The 6,028-nt window shown below is 41.9% G+C and overlaps 1 long non-coding RNA gene across 1 annotated transcript; it reads right to left on the bottom strand.

Annotated features, from left to right (window-relative positions):
* Positions 1–901: 901 nt before the first annotated feature.
* LOC142884184 (uncharacterized) lies at positions 902–1,929 on the bottom strand. Its single transcript, XR_012926130.1, has 2 exons — positions 1,898–1,929; positions 902–1,546 (listed from the first exon to the last, which is right to left on the bottom strand). It is a non-coding gene; the product is annotated as an uncharacterized LOC142884184 (long non-coding RNA).
* Between the last annotated feature and the right edge of the window lie 4,099 nt (positions 1,930–6,028).

Raw genomic sequence — 6,028 nt, 5'->3', positions numbered from 1 at the left:
CAATAAGAATTATGTATCTGTTTTTCAAGCCTTCAACTTGCAAGAGAGTAGATAAAGAGACACTGTGCAGCATCAAGAATATCCAAGATACTATTTAAGATGTTGGTTTTCATTTTGCATAAAAGGCAAACTAACTTGTGTCGTGCATCGGACTTCATTATCCTATAAACAAAAATACAATCATACCTATTTTTAGCATTATTCAGAGATATCATGGTTTATTTCTGTCTTTATATCATTCAGTTAAAATCAAATTAAATCTGTGTCATCTTTACAAATTGTTTTATCTTTCCAACTCACCACTATGGATGACACATAAATCCTCTATCGTTCTCTTGTCTTTGGTCCAGCTGACCTGGTTGCTATGGTTACAGATGATTGAGTCCTGCTCCAGGTAGACATGAAGTGAAGCTCCAGAGGCTGTGACTACTCTCGCCTCTCCTCCCTCCAGGCTGCAACTTCCATTGTTACACTTGACAGTGGAGTTAGTGGTAGCAGTCTGTGTTGTGCAGGTCACAATGTAGTTACAGGAGTCTGAGCTGCTGGTGGACTTCACTGTCAAGTTAACTGGGGTCACTGGGTCTGAGGAAGAGGTGTAAAGGAACCAGGTGAGACAGTCTGTAGAACAGCATATTGCTGTGTATCACACTTTGAAATGATCAGAGACTCACCCAGCACCGTCACCTGGTATTCATCTACAATTATGTCTGACGGACCACTGACCACAGCAGTGTAGGTTCCACTGGCACTTGCATTTACATTATTTAGGTGTAGGGAAAAATTATGTTCACTGAATTTGACTGTTTCATAAAATCTGGTTTGTTGACCATCATATTTTAGAATATTACGATTATTGCATTTCCATAAAAAATCATCGCCTCTCTTTAGACTAATGCTTTCATTGACATCCAGAGTTAAATCCCGTCCTGTCTGGACAAACACAGAAGACCCCGAGCAGCAACCTGGGAAAAAAAACATGAGAAAAAACAAATAAGTAAAGCTGATGGAATCAATAACATTTTTACATGTCTTGATGTGTCTTTTTTTATTATTTTGTTTATAGTAAAGGTGTTTTTGGGGGGTCCAGAGGTTAAAAAAGAAAAAAAGAAGAAAACTTCAGTTCCTTCAGCTCATTTATTTGAGTTCAGGTTGAGTTTTTAGTGTTTTTATAAATGATGTAGGAGGATGACCATCTTTCTTTCTTCTGACAGAAGGTTGCTGTCAGAGCAATGAGGCCTCAACATGTTTAACATGTTCTCTCAGCTTTCATTTTGTTTCATTTTATTTTTTACACTTTCAGGTTGCTACATGAATTCTCTTCACAGCTGAGAGTTTTTCCTCTTCATGCAGACTTTGACTGCTACTGTGGTACAGACCAGTAGCCTGGAGAAACTTCCCTTTTCGTGTAAGTCAGTTCATCATTTCTTTTATCACACACCGAGACCTGTGTTAGCAGCAATGGTTCAGCCATCGGTTAACCACTCAAGAATCGAGTGTGTGAACTGTTTAACCCTACAGAGGGAGTGGCAGGAAATCTTCTACCTACCTAAATCTACAGGTACTACCTGAAAAATTTGAATATCAAGTGAAAGTTGTTTTATTTTGGCAATTTAACATAAAAGATGAAACCAACAAATGTTATTGCACCATTACACGCAAATTGACATATCTCAAGCAGTTCCTTGTTGTAACTTTGTGTCATGGTTGGCTGTCATGTTGGTGCTTAATTTTCGTTTCTTCTTGATCAGCGAAATCCTAAGAAATAAAAACTTGAAATATATTGCTTTGCATATTGTTCGTTTATATAATATGTCAAAATCATTTTTAAGATGAATTGCAGAATTACAGCAACCTTTTCAGGAGATTCTAATTTTCTGGGTAGTACCTGTAAATCTACCTAAAATGGTTTGCAATAGATCAGCGTGCGTGCACAAACTACTATGGTCTAAAACTTTATTATTATTGAAATTATCTCAAATTTCAAAACCATAATTTCCTATTTCTTTAATTCTGGTCCATCTCCACTTGGAGAATAAATATTAACTATACATCGTTATATGTTAACATAATAAATAATGAATTTTATTTATATAGTACCGAAGCGCATTGCTGCCACCAAAAAAAAAACAAACAGGGCTCAGTATCACGTTATAACGTGATACTTTCACGTTTGTACGATAATGGGGGGGGGGGGGGTTAGGGGGGGGTTACATGATCCATTAACGCCAATAAGGTGTATGAGCGCGTTTTGTTGTTCTGTTGTGTTATGGGATGTTTCGATACCGTGAAAGAAGAGCTCTGTCCACGAAAGTTTATGTGATATATACATAATAAAGAAATGCTATTAAAAAAAAAGAAAGAAAGAAACGGTATCAAGTATTTCCCTCCAACTATGGACGAGCTGCGAGTTCCAACACATACATCTCAAAATCCTCCTCAAAGTACGCAAACTTATGTTGATTTCATTGATGGTGCTTAATAAATTGAAGATCTCACAATGCCTCAAGCCAAGTTTACAATACAGTTTAATCAACACATGCAGATGAGACATGGTGCCTCCGTTTGCCTCACTCCATTTAGTTTAGATTCATTATGAAACTATGTGAACATTATCACGTAAAACGCAAAAATTACCACGGAAAACCATGAAACTATCACGTTATAACGTGTTACTGAGCCCTGTCCCCCCCCCCCCAGGGTGGCAGCAACGCGCTTCCGTAATATTGCACTTTACATCAAGAAATGTCAGAGTGCTACAAGAAGCATGAAACCTAATATAGACAAAGAGACATAAAACCTACCCACAGGTTTCATGTGGCTAGGTTGAGATTATTAATAACCTCAGACGCATTTCTGTCAAAATTGTAAGCCCTACCTTCTGTAGCCGTAGATAACTTAATGCATTTCAGCTGCAATTTTTTTTTTTGCTTGCTTCTTGTTTGAGCCAGCCTCACAGTGCAAAGCACTTGGCCAACCCACTCGTCACAAAATTTCTCTGACTCCAATAATGATAAATGTGCCTCCTGCGTCAATGTAAATATTCAAATTTTAAGTTATAAAAGTTCTCATCGGTTTACACTGATGGATGAATCTTGTAACGTTCAGTTCAACAACAAGGCAACAAGAGTGGAGAGAATATGGACTTCTTACCGTGTTTGATCTCCTCCAGAACAGCAGCTACCAGCAGGAGCAATGCTGCAGGTTGCCACATTGCAACAACAGGAAATAAGAACAGCGAGCACTGTCAATATGACACGACAGCTTCCGTCATGACACGTGGGGGGGGGGGGGGGGGGGGCGAGGGGAGCTGTGCTTGGGTCTTTCTCCTGCGTTCAGAAAGAACTGGGTTCACAAGGGCGACAAACCCGATTGTTTTTGCTTCGTTTTTGGTTCTCCATTATTATTGTTCTATTGCGACACGCACACGCACGCGCGCATCTCGCGGCTCGATTCCGCGCATTTACTGCGTCCCGTCAAAACGCTCTGTTTCACTTCACTCCACCCCCAGCCTTACCGGTGTACGCCCACACCCGGGGTCACACTCTTCGTCGCTGCTGAGCCTCACTTCCTCAGTTTGCCGGTGCGGGAGTGAAGAGTAAACGGCAAACTTTACGAAACCGTCACAATTTAAATAACTTACCGCGGTGAAGGTGTCGCGGCACGCAGGTGGTTTCACCCCAGTTCAAACAGAATCTGTTCAAAAGATTTTATTTCAACAACCACAATAAAAAGGCTAAAACGATACAGGCCCCTAGAATTGTTACAGCACTGGATCAAGGGGGAATCTAAACAAAACTAACCACATGCAGAAACGGGCATACGCCGTCCAATGTTACTCAAACCCCCCTTACTCGCCCTTTAGCAGAACATCCAGTACCTGTTATAATTTAGCACAAGATTAAAATACTTATAAAAAACTACTAAACAATCGACCAGTTAAAAAGATAAAACTGGAAGGCCTGAATAAAACTAGAATGGGATTAAAAGGAGAAAGATAAGGGGGGGGTCACTTGAGTTTGGAGGACGGGTGGCCCCAATAGTCCGCAGCGTCTCGCACTCCGTGGGACGCCTTCACAGAGCCCGCACCGTCTGGCGCACAGTCCGTCGACGTTCCCCCGTCAGGACGCAGTGACGATCGAGCCCAGCCGATGACAGCTCAAGGGGTCGGCCGGTTTCCGTTGATTACGGCTCCCTCCAGAAGGAAGTAGCCGTTCGTCGTCAGTATAGCGTCCCTTGCTGCGGGATGCCGCGAACGTCGTGCGTCAGGTGCGGCGTCCGTGACCGCCAATCATCCGGGCTGGAGTATAGAAAGACAAAAAAAAAAAAAATCAGTCCACGGAATAATTGCGGCGCTGACTCACTCGTCTGGTGAACTCGGGCAGACCGTCGTCCCTTTCAGCGGGATATAGCGAGCGTTGTTCGTGTTGTCGCAGCCGGACCGCTTGCTTTGCAGTTCTGCCAGCGTCCTGTCCTGTCCTGTCTTCTCCCCGTTGTACTCCTTTTAAGCTCCCTCCGCCAATCGCGCGCGCCTGTGAACCACACCTGGCAGGGAGAACACAGCTGTCCCCACTTGTCTGTTATTTCTCCCCTCCTAGTGTCCAATCAGGTGCTCAAAGCACCACCCGCGACAAAGGCGTCACTCTTCAGCGGCTGATCCAGCTTCGTACGGACCCAGCGAGGGCTGAGTTACGGCCGCAAGGCGGACCGACTGTCAAACGTAGCTTTGACAGAGAGACTGCTGCTTGGCCTCTGTTTTTTTTGTTTTTGCTTTTGTTTTGCTTTGCCTTGCTCTGCTGTCTATGCCTCACCACAGATCTATCCCCAACGTCAGTTCCTGCGATAACTGACCACAGAACTGCTCCACCTGAGTCGCTGTGGGTTTGCGCGATTCGTGGGGATGGCATGATGATTTTAATGTGTATCCCTGCCTTTTAAAGCTGAAAATCTTTTATCTATGTAGATGTGTAGATGTTTGGTTTAATGTTTTATTTGGTTCTTTATTGCCTTTTTTTTTTTTTTTTTTTTTTTGCGTTTGTTTGGGTCAATCAATTACCTTATTTTTGTTTGATTTGTTTCTTTCCTATTGATTGAATACACTTTTCTTTCTAATTTATTATTGTTTCTTTTAGTAAGTGGATATTGCTGTTCGTTTTTTGTTTTTTTTTCTTTTGTTGTGGAGATTCGCCCTTCCCTAATTTTCCTTTTTCTTTGTGTCAGCAGCTACAGGCTGAAGGTGATGGAACTGGTGGCATCGGTGGTGGGAACCCCTTCCTGTGTGCTGTACTGCAGAAAGAACGGAGCGATTTGACAAAACGGCTTTTGTTTGTTTTCCAAAATCATGTTCATACTGCTGTCTTGGAGGTAAACTTGAAGAATTATTGTTTTGTCAATGTGCAGACAGTCGGACACTGCACCTCCTGCTGTCTTGCAGGTAATCTGCTAGCCTTTGTGTAAGGTGGTCAGCCACTGTTTGCCATTGCAGAGGCTCAGAGAGCTTTGTAGATGTGGCCTGGTGGGTATGTGAGGCCCATGTTACCCTACCTCTCCCGTCAGCATTCATACTTTTAATATTATAGTGGCCATTTGTCATCTTCATTGGTCAAAACCTAAATATCAAAACTAAACAAACAAAATGACATGAGTCAAAATCCAATCAAGCGGCCACAAAGGAACCTCGGGAATGAATTTACGCAGGAATGGAACCATTGTCCATGCAAAGCAGTAAAGGGCTTTTTGTCATTTATTCTTCCATTGACAATCGGACAACCACTCACTGGTGCTGCCTCCTATGCTTGGTAGACCCAGAGATATGTAGTTCACCTTAAAAATAAAATAATTATTCACATTAACTCCAATAATGCTAAATATTAGGATCAAACGAAATGTGTTATTTATCAAACTAGACAAAGCTAAATCATTTTCTTTTTAAAACTATTTCATTAAATATTACAAAAATAACAACTAGCTTCCACAAATATTCATTTGGTCCATGTTTTATTTTTATAGAGGTAGGACACTGCCTGGGAAG

This window comes from Nelusetta ayraudi, unplaced genomic scaffold (genome assembly GCF_046127955.1).
Source record: "Nelusetta ayraudi isolate G7.1 ecotype Tasmania unplaced genomic scaffold, CSIRO-AGI_Nayr_v1 ptg000011l, whole genome shotgun sequence".
Classification (NCBI taxonomy): Eukaryota; Metazoa; Chordata; class Actinopteri; order Tetraodontiformes; family Monacanthidae; genus Nelusetta; species Nelusetta ayraudi.
The sequence above is the reverse complement of the archived record's forward strand: the minus strand, read 5'-3'. Positions and strand labels throughout refer to the sequence as shown.